Here is a 13,287-nt window from a genome sequence, read left to right on the forward strand (position 1 = left end):
CTTTCTGCTTTCTAGAGAAATTCAACTTTTCTCCAAAGCAAGCATAACAGAGTAAGTGGCAACACCTTTAAAAGTAAAGTGCAGCGTCCCCCCCACCCCCCGCCGGTGGGTTAGGGGTTAAATCCCAGTGCTGTCACCATGACAGCCTGAGTTCAATCCTAAGCCAGGAGTTGACCCACTAGGTGCAGCAGACCTCCTCTGTCTCACCCGCTGCTCCCCTCAGCAGTGTATCTCAGAAGATCCTCCTGTTCTGCCCCCTACTCTGTCTCTGGTGGATCCTCTCACCCTCCCACACATCTGGACTGCGCGCCAGATTTTGTATGCAATTTAAAAAAAAAATCTATAAAAAAGGGCCTCCCCTAGTGGGACAACAGTTGAGCGCTGGGCTGCGAAGCTGTCTGCAGCCTCTGCAGCGCCAGTTTGATCCCTGGCCGCCAGTGAGGGTCCCACATGGCACAACAGACCTCTCCTGCCATGCCCGCTGCTCCCCTCAGCAGTGTATTTCGTCAGTCTGCCTGTTCTGTTTCCCGCTCTGGCTCTCTCTCCCACGCTTCTGACTGTACCCCAGTGCTTGCATAAATAAATATCTTTAAAAATATCTTTAAAAAAGACACATAAAGGGGGTTTTCTCCAAAATATCCTGTTCCCATGAGTCATTGTGGTTTACTCAATCCCTGAAATAGGAGGGATCCTTTTAGCACCATCTATAGAGAAAAAATCTCAAGATCTTAGAAAAGAACCCTTCAGTGTCAAAGATGCTCCGCATTTAGAAAGTTTCCTTCCCTGTAAGTGACAGCGCCCGCTGACCCTGCTGAAAGGTTTCTTGGGTGTGTCCTTTAATGACGCAGAGAGGGTCACTGCTTTCACTGCATGGAGTCGGTTGATAATAACCCATTTAAAAAACCAAACACTGTAGCCAGCGTGAGGCCAGCTGTGTGGCTCCTGGTCACTCAAGATTCAGGGAAGCCTGGATTCTCTTCAAGGGAGAGTGTAAAGTCGCCTCTGGAGGCAGTGGCCAGGGGTCCAAGGTCCCTCTTCCAGGCTCTGAAGTACAACGTCAGCTGCACAACAGGGAAGCAACGCTGCAGACTTCACATGTGGGCCCAAGACCAGCAGGGGCAGCATCTCAGACCGTTTGTGAGAAATGCAGAGCCACAGGCAGCAGCAATCCCCTGGGTCAGAACTTGTGCCCCCAGGAGACTGGGACATGACTCTGCACTCCTGCCTGCTGGACCTGGGGTTGGGAGGGGGTGTCAGCCCCAGAGAAGATTACAACATGTAAACTTATAATTCCCCAAATTATATTCCAAGTTCACAGAAATTAAACACACAAATCAGTGGGACACAGCGGGGAGCCCGGCAAACCCACCCCACGGGTGATCAGTGCAGCAGGGAGTCGCTGGGAACAAACACGGGGGACGCGCTTTCCGTCAGGGGCGCTGGCCACCCACGGGATCAAACTCAGGAAAGACCTGACCCCCATGTTCCTCCAGGACCCAAAATGACCCGCGCAGAGCTCTGCACCCCCAGCCGCCCGCCCCAGGTCCCCTGACTGGCCCGCTCTGCATCAGCCACCGGCAGCGACTTGTCCTCACCTCCCTCTTGCTCCGGGTGGTTCCTGAAGAAACTGGGCTCCCGCAGGCAAGAGCTTCACCCCGAGTCTGGAGCAGCGAGTGCCAAGGAGACCCCAGCAGCGGGGGAGGCGGGAGCGGGCACAGGGCCAGGGCTGCAGGGGGCGAGAGTCCGGTCCTGGGGTGTCTGCGATGGTCTGAGGCATCCAGCGGGACCGGGGTGGCTGATGTGCGATTCCCGGGGTCTCTAAACAGCGACCACAGTGGCTGCGGCACCTGCCCGTGCCCTGCAAAGGGGGGAAGCGGGTGGGGCTCGGTCTCCCCCCTCAGACCCTCCCCTCCCCCTCCATCGCCGCCAGGGGGCGCTGCCCCTCCCCCAGGCCGGCCCCCGGCCCCCTCCCACCGCCCCCCTACGTCGCCGCCAGGGGGCACTGCACCCCGCTAGGACTTGGCTCCCGCCCGGGCCTTCCCCGCCCTGGCGTCCCCACCGGCCGTGCCCTGGGCCTGGCGCTGAGATGGGGCGGCCATTGGGGGATCCGAGGGCGGGGCGGGGATCCATGGGCCCAGGAGAGAAGCCGCGGGGGGAGGAGCGAGGGGGGACTTGCGGGGGGAGGCGAGGGGGCTCGGACGCGCAACGGGGCCAACGCGGAGACTGAGGCCTGGGGGCGCCAAACATGCCCCTGGACACCCCGCCCCACCCAGGAGCTGACGGGCAGGCAGGACAGACCCGAGGGCACTGGGGTGTGGGGGGTGAGGGCTCAGGCAGGAGGCCCGGGAGGCCCAGCTGGGAGCGGGGGAACAGGTCGTGTGGAACCCGAAGACGCGGCTGGAGGGGGACATGCCGCGAGGAGGCGCTGACCCGGCGCCCCCGTCCCGAGGGCTTCGCGAGCGCCCTCCCGCGGGGCGGGCAGGGAGTCTGGCCTTGGGGCCGGCGTCGGCGGGGTTTGGGGGCGCGTGGAAGACGCTCCAACCCCTCGATGGGCGAGGCCTTCCCCGGCGCGTTATTCAGTCACCAGCGGTGGGAACCGCCTCAGCGACCAGTCAGGAACGCCCCCTCAGAGACACACCCCGGGACGGCGTTCAGGAGGACAGGGAGTGTGTGTGGGCCGCGGCCGCCTCTGCGCGCCTCCTGCGTCCTGTGTGCGTGTGTGCGCGTGTGAGAGTGTGTGTGTGTGCATGTGAGAGTGTGTGTGCCTGTGTGTGCATGTGAGTGTGTGCGTGCGTGTGAGTGTGCATGTGCGAGTGTGTGCTTGTGGTGTGCATGTGAGAGTGTGTGTGTGTGCGTGTGCATGTGTGAGTGTGTGAGCGCGGTGATCCGGCGCTGAGGCGGGGACGCGCGTGCGGGTGCGGGCGGCTGGGGAGAGAAGTGACCTTGGGCGTCAGGGGATCAGGTGGGGAGTGAGAAGAAGCGGGGCACAGGGAGCAGGCGGGGCCCCACTTCGTCCCCACGCGCACCTGGCTGGTGTGCAGCGGGGCCGAGGGTGTGTGAGGGTGTCTAGCGAGGGGAGGCGGTAACATTCTCTGTGTGCGCGCAGGTGTGTGATGTAGTGGAAACACGAAGTCAGCACACGTTGGCGACCCCTGAGGCATGAAGTGCCGAGACAAGGACACACCCGGGCCGTGGCTGGAGACCAGACAGGTTGGAAGACCGACCGGCCCCCGCGCAGATCTGGAACGTCTTTCCCGGGTCAGAGAAACGACGAGGCAGTCGCGGATGAGGGGTCTCTCCCATAAGCGGTAACAAGGTGGCCTCTCCCATATTTCTTCCCAGTCCGCCCGTGTTTGACAGGTTCCTTCTTGCATTCCAAGGAGCTGAGAAAAGCAAGCTGGTGCCCACCTGACTCGGGGTGGCCCTTCCTCCTCCCCTTTGCAGCCCCTCTCCTGTCTTCCCCTCTGTCCCCTGGTAGACACACCCCTGCCCTCTGCCCAAGAGCAAGACCTTGTCTTTCAGACATGAGTCTGTTGCCCTCCTTGCTTCTGGACAAATTCAACCACTTTCCTTGTATATGAGGCCGGCGTTCACTCACAATTGGGAGGGCCAGAGCCGAGAGCTGGATGCTACTTGGGCTCTGCCAGCCCAACTCTGACTCTCGGGGAGGGAGCAGTAGCCCATGGCAGTGTGCCAGGCCTTCCCCATCTGCATCAGAGCAGGGGCCTGGGCATCCCGGGTGGCATCCTGACCCCTGTGCTCAGAGGGAGTGCCCTCTCTCCAGGGGGAGGGAGAGTCCCAGCAGCTGTGGGGTATTTCCTCCAGGCAACCTCCCAAGGTCTCCCCAGGAAAGGCACATCATTCTCTGCCCCATGGATTCACTGTGCAGGAGATGGAACCTGGGGGAAGATGGTGGTCCCCAGGAGTGCACACCAATCCCCTGTCCTGCACGCATTTGTGAGGAATCAAAGTCCCCCTCGGAGAGGGAAACCAGTTTCCCTCAGTTTGGGAGGGAGTCTGTAAGTCTCTCCCAGCTGGGGCGCCTTTCCTGTGTCAGGCCCAGTTGAGTGGGAACTGGGGAACATATGGTAATTTTATTTTGGTGTCTGGTATTTGGAATTTCTCGTTTTTTTTTTTTTTTTTTTTTTTTTTTTTCTGGAAGCCAGGGATGTGGTTAATATGGTGAGAGGTGCCGTATCTGTTTCATCTGAAAGCCTCTTGGGGACACTATTAAGTGAGTTGAGGACCTGTAGCTGCCAACCCATGTCTAAGAAGCAGCTCTTGTCACTGTTTCCCTGCAGGAGCCCAGGAGCAGCTGACAGTGGGGGACAGACTGACACTTTTCTAACACAAAGTCCAGGCAGCGTGCGCTCTTTGTCCACACTGGCTGGCTCAGGCATGAGTTCCTTGTGACTCTCCTCTTTTTCAGTCTCACCCTGACATCCAGGGTAAGCTCAGGCACTTTGGCCATGGGCAACCTAGGACAACCCGGACTCTCTGAACACTGGAAGGTGGCTGGGAGGGCTGGATTGTCCCAGTGAGAGCAGTGGGCCTGGACTGGGGCTTCTACTTACCTTACTTGGTCCTCACTTTGTGCAAGTAGTTTTGTGAATCTGAACATTGTGTCTGTGTAAGCAATTCAAGCAAGTCTCCTGAATCAGATCTTGGTTATTTAAAAATTTGGTATTTTTTCTTATTTTTATGTGTTTAGTCAGACAGCCAATTCAGTATCCATCTGTCACTGTGAAAATGGGATGGAAAGTAGGCTGAAGAGAGTGTTCTCCACTTGAAGGAGGCATTTTCTTCCTCTGGTTCCAATTGTGGGCTCTAGAGGTTTTAAAATGATTAAAATGTGACACTAATTAGAACATGTAAGAAATTCAGTTTCCATCTCAAATTAGAAACCTCCTTGATTACCAAAGGGGGAAAAAAATAAAAAAGCTTAAATGGCTATATCGACTTAACCTGAAAAACTTAAGTTGTTTTAGGAAATAGTCTAGCTTTGTCTTGAAAAGGTATATAGTTCTGGTGAAACTGACCACCCATCCAAAATCTCTTCTAGGAATTTAAGGAAAAAGTGACCTTAAATGGGCCTCCCTGGTGGCGCAGCATTTGAGTGCTGGGTTGTGAAACTGCTGCGGCCTCTTCAGCACAGGTTCTATTCCCAGCTGCTCCCCGGCCACCAGAGGAGGGTCCCACATGGCACGCAGACCTCTCCTGCTGCCCGCTGCTCCCCTCAGCATTGTACTTCGGTCCTTCTGCTAGTTCTGCTCCCTGCTCTGACTCTGGTGAATTCTCTCACCCTCCCGTGCTTCTGACTGTACCCAGTGATTGAATAAATAATAAAATAAATAAATTAAATCTGAAAATATATAAATAAATAAATAGATAGATAAATAATTATGGGTTTATAAGATATTATTCTGTTAAAAATAAAGTGGCCTTAAAAAATCTCATAGGGAATATTCTGTCTCACATTCTTTAGAACCAAAGGGCATTCTTACAAATAAAACTTGAGAAATGTTTTCTTATCTGAAAGAATTAGTTAAAAATTATTATTTATGAAATGGTAATGAAAAACCTCCCCAAAAACAAAAGTCCAGGACCTGATGGATTTACAAATGAATTCTACCAAACTTTCAGAGACGAATTAGTGCCTATCCTTCACAAACTCTTCCAAAAAAGTGAGAAGGAAGGGACAATACCAAACACGTTCTATGAAGCCAATATTACACTAATTCCAAAACCGAATAAGGAAATCACAAAAAAATGAAAACTACAGGCCAATCTCCCTAATGAACACTGATGCAAAAATCCTCAATAAAATTTTAGCTATCAGAATCCAACAATGTATCCATAAGATAATTCACCAGAACCAAGTTGGATTCATTCCAGGGACACAAGGATGGTTTAACATCCGAAAATCAATCAACGTTATCCAAGACATCAACAAAAAGAAATATAAAAACCATATGATAATATCAATAGATGCTGAGAAAGCTTTCGACAAAGTGCAACACACATTCATGATAAAAGCCCTTGAAATTCTTGGGATACAAGGAACATACCTCAAAATCATAAAGGCCATCTATGACAAGCCAACAGCCAGTATCATTCTCAATGGTGAAAAGCTGAAAGCAATTCCATTAAGATCTGGAACAAGACAAGGATGTCCACTCTCAGCACTGCTTTTCAATATAATACTGGAAGTCCTAGCCAGAGCAATAAGACAAGAGAAAGACATACAAGGAACCCAAATAGGAAAAGAAGAAGTCAAACTATCACTATTTGCAGATGATATGATAATATACATAGAGAACCCCAAAAACTCCACAGAAAAACTAATTCAACTCATCAATCAATTCAGTAAAGTGGCAGGATACAAAATCAACACGCAAAAGTCAGTAGCCTTCCTATACACAAACAATAAATCTGAAGAAGAAATAAAAAAAAAAACCCTTTTATTATCGAAACAAAAAAAATCACATATTTGGGAATAAATCTAACAAAAGAGGTAAAGGACCTATACAAAGACAACTATAAAACACTGTTAAAAGAAATAGAAGAAGACACAAAGAAATGGAAAGACATCCCCTGCTCATGGATTGGAAGAATAAACATTATTAAAATGCCCATCCTACCAAAAGCAATATACAGATTCAATGCTATTCCAATCAAAATTTCAATGTCATTCTTCAAAGAAATAGAACAATTATTGATGAAATTCATAGGGAATCACAAAAAAAACCCGAATAGCCAAAGCTCTACTGAAAAAAAAAAAAGAAGGAAATGATGGAGGCATCACACTCCCAGACTTCAAACTATACTACAAAGCCATAATCATCAAAACTGCATGGTATTGGAACAAGAACAGACATACAGAACAATGGAATCAAATAGAAAATCCAGAAATAAACCCACAGATTTATGGTCAACTAATCTTTGACATTGGAGCAAAGAAAGTTTGTTCAATAAATGGTGCTGGGAAAACTGGGTCGCTACATGCAAAAGAATGAAGCTTGACCACTACCTCACACCATACACAAAAATCAACTCAAAATGGATTAAAGAACTAGACATAAGACCTGAAACCATAAAATACATAGAAGGAAATATAGGCGAAACACTACGGGACTTGCACATCAAAGACATCTTTACAGACACATCACCCAAAGCAGTGATAGTGAAGGCAATGATCAACAGCTGGGACTACATCAAATTAAAGAGCTTCTGCACAGCAAAAGAGACAATAACCAAAACAAAGAGAAACCCCACCAAATGGGAGAACATTTTTGCACCCAACACTAATGATAAAGGACTGATCACAAAAATCTGCAAAGAGCTGATGAGACTCAGCAACAACAAAGAAAATAATCCAGTCAAAAAATGGGCAGAAGAGCTAAAAAGAAACTTCTCTGAAGAGGAAATGCAAATGGCCAACAGACATATGAAAAAATGTTCAACATCACTTGTAATCAGGGAAATGCAAAACAAAACTACCCTGAGATACCATCTTACACCAGTGAGAATGGCACATATTAAAAAAACTAGCAACAACAAATGTTGGCAAGGGTGTGGAGAAAAAGGAACTCTTCTGCACTGTTGGTGGGAGTGCAAACTGGTCCAACCACTATGGAGAGCTGTGTGGAGATTTCTGGACCTACTAAACATAGAGCTTCCATATGATCCAGCAATTCCACTCCTAGGTATTTACCCAAATGACACAGAAACATCAATTCCAAAGAACACCTGCACCCCTATGTTTATAGCAGCACTATTTACAATAGCTAAGCTTTGGAAACAACCCAAATGCCCAAAAATATATGACTGGATCAAGAAGATGTGGTCCATATACACAATGGAATATTACTCAGCATTCAAAAAAGATAAACACATGCAATTTGCAGCAACATGGATGGCGTTGGAAGGGATCATGCTCAGCGAAATAAGCCAAAAAGAAAAAGAAAAATACCGGATGGTCTCACTCATAGCAGGAATCTAGAAAACTTAAATAAGGGACCAGGAAAATGAATATAAGAAAGTGAAAATCAAAATCAACAAAAAACTATGAACCAGAGACACTTTTTGGGGGGTGGGGGGCGGGAGGGGAGGGATTGGGGTCAGAATGGGGGGGTTGCAATTGTATGGGGGAATATAAAAATAAAATTTATTATTTAAATAAAAAAATAAATAAAATATATCATAAAAAATATTATTTAATGGCCTCCCCTGGTGGTGCAGCTGTTGAGCGCTGGGCTGCGAGTCTGCCCGCAGCCTCTGCAGCGCCAGTTCGTTCCCGGCCACCAGCGAGGGTCCCACCGAAAAAAAAAAAAATAAAAACATTTAAAAATAAATTAGTAATTGTTGTCAGTCTTGTCATAAATACTGGTAAAATAACTTTCTCTAAAAATTAGTGCAATGGTCCAAATTCTAAATGAGAGATCTGTGTGTGTGTTTTCACCTTTGTGTCTTTTGTCTCCAGAGGGTTGCCGGGTTAAAATGGTGCCATTATATAGTCTAAGATTTATTTATTGATGCATACAAGAGCTGGCATACAGGCCAGAGATGCGGGGAGTGAGAGGATTCACCAGAGACAGAGCAGGGAGCAGAACAGGTAGATCGACTGAAGTACACTGCTGAGGTGAGATGCAGGTGAGACAGGAGAGGTCTGCCTCGCCATGTGGGTCTCTCCCTGGCTGGCTGGGTATCGAACTCGTGCGGCAGAGGCTGTAGATTGCTTCATAGTGCGGTGCTTAACCCCTTGCACCACCAGGGATTCCACCACAAAAACGATTTCAAAATGCAATGGTTTAATTAAAGCACTGGTGAGCACCTTCATTGATATTTCCTCCCCTTGTCCTAGCAAAAAAAAAATAAAATAAACAAAAATCCTCTGGCATATGAATTTGTTTCATTTGTAATGCTGCATTTTGAACTTCGCATCCTAAGAAAAACTAGAGCTTCTTCTGGTTTCTCTATCTTAAATTTGTTCTATCATTATTTACGTGGTGGTATATTTCTCCTATAAAACTAAGGATCTCCTAAGTTCAATAAAATGAAAATTTGACTACTTAATGAGCTTTTGGTTTATATTTTGCTTCTTAATATAGGAAATCTAAACTTTATCATTTTATGTAAAAAATAAATAAATAAGAAGTATTTATATATGAGTTACCCAGTAGAAAGGAATAACAGCATAACAGCTCTTACAATGCCCTGAGGTGAAAAATGTGAGCCTGAGTTGTTCATTACCCAAAGTTATGTTGGACAAGGCCTGGGTGTGGACAAAAATTTTGGGGATTGACTGACGGAATTTCTCTGGCCAGGCGCCTAACTTGTGGCAGGGCAGCGCCCCCTGGCGGCAAAGGAGGGGGCGGCGGGAGGGAGGTGGGGCCAGGCTGGGGGAGCAAGGCCAGGTGCCTCAGCCACTGAGGTCGCTGCTCAGAGAACCCGGGGACCCCACATTGGCTGCCCTGGGCCCCTGGATACCTCGGACCATCGCGGACACAGAGGGTCGGACTCCGAGGTCAGGTCTGCGCGGGGGTCTCAGGCTCGTCCCCCAGGGAGTTGCTGCTAAGGGGCCGAGAGTCTGCGAGCAACGGGCGCTGGCACGACAAAATCCTGATGCCCTGGGGATGCCTGTGTTGTCCCAGGAATATTCTCTCTCCGCCTAGAGTGCAGGAGGCAGACTTGTCAGAGGCAAGAGTTCAGGGTGCTCCTCTGGGGTGCGCCAGGAGTGACCTGTCCCCGCCCCTGTCCGCCTCTCTGCAGGCGGCTGCCCTGTGTGTGGACAGTGTCCACGTCTCCAGGTCCATCCACAATGTCACGTGTGGTCTTTTATTCCCGTCCGTGTTTTCACGGACCTTTTTAAAAATAGCAGATACACGTCCGTGTGTAAACTCTATCCCCTCTTCATGAAATACAGCCCCTGCCCCCATTCTGGAGAGGCTGTGGACTGAGAAGATCAGAGTGAATGACCTATACTGTGGAGCACTCCCTGGGACACCCCGCAGGGCATCGGACCAGATTCGGGTTGGGAGGGGTGGCGCTCAGGTGAGAGTAGCTTTAGATTTCCTGTGGGGGAGTCTCTGCTCTGTGCAGCAGGGTGGGGGTACACACTGGACAGTGATCACGAGCGCCCAGAGACTCAGGATTGTAAAAACTAAAGAGGAAGAGCAGCTGGGACAGTGCTCACTAAGCACTAACTGAAGAACCAGAGAGTCGATCACAGAACTTGGGAAAAAGTTGCCTTTGATGCAAATAAACTATGTTTTCTCCAGAGTAGATTTACACCTTAACGTACCATCGACTGGCAGACACCCCAGCTCGGGTGCAAGTCCTCTGTGAGGATCAGGCCCTGCTGTCCCTTTGTCCCAATGCGGCCCAAGTGACCCTTGTCCCTAGTTCCCGTGCACACATGGAGGCTCCCAGCAACATCAGGAATTCCCCACTTACCAATGATCAGGGCTGAGGACTGACAACTTGGGAGGTGTGACAAAACCATCAGGCTAGATTTGGAAAAAAGTTACTTTTTTGGTTTCCCATTCAATTTTAAAAATGTATGCTCGGGCCTCCTGGGTGGTGCAAGTGGTTAAGCATCAGCACTATGATGTAATCCGTAGCTACTACATCAGGGATTCGATCCCCGGCCAGGGAGGTGACCCACATGGCAGAGCAGACCTCTCCTCTCCCCCACTGCTGCCCTCAGCAGTGTATTTCTGTCAGTCACCTATTCTGCTCCCTGCTCTCTCTGCTGAATCCTCTAAGCCCACCACCTCTGGCCTGTACCCCAGTTCTTGCATGCACAAATAAATAAGAATTAAAAAAATAAAACAGTAAGCTCTTTGTCTATTGGTAGGAGACAGTGACTCTGCAAGTGGATATTGGAATCAGTCACCCTGTGTGTATATACAATTATTCCCCATATATATCCTTGTTTATTCCTTTTTGTAATTTCAGAAAAAGAAAAGAGATTCATTAATGTATCTTTAAATTTCTGAAGATTACAAACTATAGGGTCCCCCCTGGTGATACAGGGGTTAAGTCTCAGTACTATAAAGCTATCCATGGCTACTGGAGGACGAGTTTGACCTTTCCAGGGAGCTGACCCACCTGGCTCATGGGGGAGGGGCAGCTGCCCTCAGCAGTGTATTTTAGTGGATCTGCCAGTTCTGCTCCCAACTCTGTCTCTGGTGAATTTTTCTCACTCCCTGTAATGCTGTCCTACATCCCAGTTCTTGTAGCATAAATAAATAAAATAAATCTTTTAAAAAGATTATAAATTATAGCTTAGCACAAAGGATAAATAAAATATAATTTTATAACAAAATAAACTCCAAAATCCTGCTAGCTCTCTCTTTTGTTAAATCATATTTTAGAGTGTGTTTAGGGAAAAAGAAATCACCAGAATGGATCTATAATCATCACACACTTGAACATAACCTGATTCCAGTAAGGTTGTAACAGGCCATCCATCACTTTCAGTGTTTCTGTGGCATCCTATTTGTGGGTGTCTGTGTCACATGTGGTAATATCCTCTATTCCTATGGGGTGATCACAAGATTTCCATGGAACAAGGGCAGGTGGTTGATGTCAGTGAAGAAAGGAACACATATTCTAGGTTTGCTCTGGGTGCTGTATCTGTTGTGTGCAACTGGGTAAAGAGCACATTAAACGGGATATCACTGATGGCTGAGAGTCACTCAGACAGTTGAGGTAACGAGAGTAATTAGAAGAGGTGAGCTGCCCTTCCTGGGTTAAGGGAAGACTCACTGTTGAAACACCTGTGTGCAAGGGTCCTGGATAGTATAAACGTGAAATTTCAGAATTACCACATGACTCCATTAACTGGGTGAAGAAACACAAGGCCACACTATCATAATCTTCATCTCCGAGTAATCACAAATGTGTGGCTGTCATTACAAGTATTCCCCCTGCCTTTCATGACAATTCATCACCTAAGTGTGTCACTGACACACATGATTAACACGATTTCAATTTTGTCTGGTATCTAAAAATTAAATCAGTCATGATATGTTCATTTTATATCTTGACTCTTTCACTCAACAACATGTAGGCAAGGTGACCCACATACTGTGTTTTCACTATTGTATATTATTCCACCAAATGCAAAGTAACATCTCTCTTCTGTTCTACATGCACAGTATATTATTTCATAAAATTTTTATAACCATGCTGGAATAACACTATATTTGCAATTTTGTATAGTTTTTTTCATTTAATGTTATAACATAAGTGTTTTGCAAGTCATTGATAACTATTCAGAATGACGATACCTAATTGCTACTTTTATTGTCACATATTTGACAGTTTCCTCGAGTTCTGATGGAGATCGTTTCCTGTATTTGTTAGTACAAGCAAGTGCTGGTTAGCATTTTGACGGACATACATTTTTATTTGTGTTCACCACATTTCCTGAGGTCATTTCTCAAAAAAGCATTACTATATCTTTTAAAGCACACGCATATATATAATATTCCAAATTCTAATAGCTGAAGTCAAAGTTCCCCACAGAAGGGTGATACGAGAGTTTTCTGAATGAGCAAGAAAACTGTTTCAGCGGGTTCTTGCCTCCACGTCATTCTATCTCCCCACCTTGAAAGCTCTGACGTCACACACTCCCTCTACCTGCCCCCCCTCTGCGTGGGCGTCCCCCCTCCACGACTCTCCATGGCGGTGTGTCCCTTTGGCGGGGCTGACCCGCCCCTCGGCCCCGGCTCCATCCCCCCTGCATCCCCTGGCCAGGCCTGGGGCCTCTGGCCCCCTTATCCCACCTGGGCAACACCGCCCCGCCCCAGCCACCAGGCGGCGCGCGCCGCACCTCTGTGCCTGGTTCCCCCGCGAGCCTGTCAGTCCTCGGCCACGCCCCGCCCCCTGCGTGTTGACGTCACTCACCTGCGCGCAGACGCTGGAGCGGAAGTGGTGGAGACCCGGAGCCGGAAGCGCCCGCCCTGGCGGAGCAGGGCTGCGGGCCGAGGAGGGAGCAGCCCCGGGGGCAGCGCGCAGGCGGGGAGCGCGCCGGCTGGGGCGGGGCGGGGCGAGGCAGGGAATAATGGGGGGCGGGACGCCCCGTCTCTCCCGGTGGCGGCAGCGGGTTCGGGCCTGTGGGGTCGCGGGTGAACGATCCTCGCGTGTTTTCAGTCACGGGCGCGACTTGCTGTGGAGTCGCGTGGAAATTCTACGTTAACGGCGTCGTGGAGACGCGAGGTGTTCGCCTCCGTGTAGTTGGGTTTTCTGAGCTTCGGCGCAGCAGGACGGGCGGGGGCG

At 49.0% G+C, this 13,287-nt stretch overlaps 1 long non-coding RNA gene across 1 annotated transcript; it reads right to left on the reverse strand.

Moving 5' to 3' along the window:
* Nucleotides 1–3,302: 3,302 nt before the first annotated feature.
* On the reverse strand, nucleotides 3,303–12,998 carry LOC129146167 (uncharacterized). The gene is made up of 3 exons (XR_008552685.1): nucleotides 12,916–12,998; nucleotides 4,575–4,827; nucleotides 3,303–3,383 (listed from the first exon to the last, which is right to left on the reverse strand). It is a non-coding gene; the product is annotated as an uncharacterized LOC129146167 (long non-coding RNA).
* Between the last annotated feature and the right edge of the window lie 289 nt (nucleotides 12,999–13,287).

The sequence above is a fragment of the Talpa occidentalis genome, unplaced genomic scaffold (genome assembly GCF_014898055.3).
Source record: "Talpa occidentalis isolate TD23 unplaced genomic scaffold, MPIMG_talOcc4v2.1 talOcc4.18, whole genome shotgun sequence".
Taxonomy (NCBI): Eukaryota; Metazoa; Chordata; class Mammalia; order Eulipotyphla; family Talpidae; genus Talpa; species Talpa occidentalis.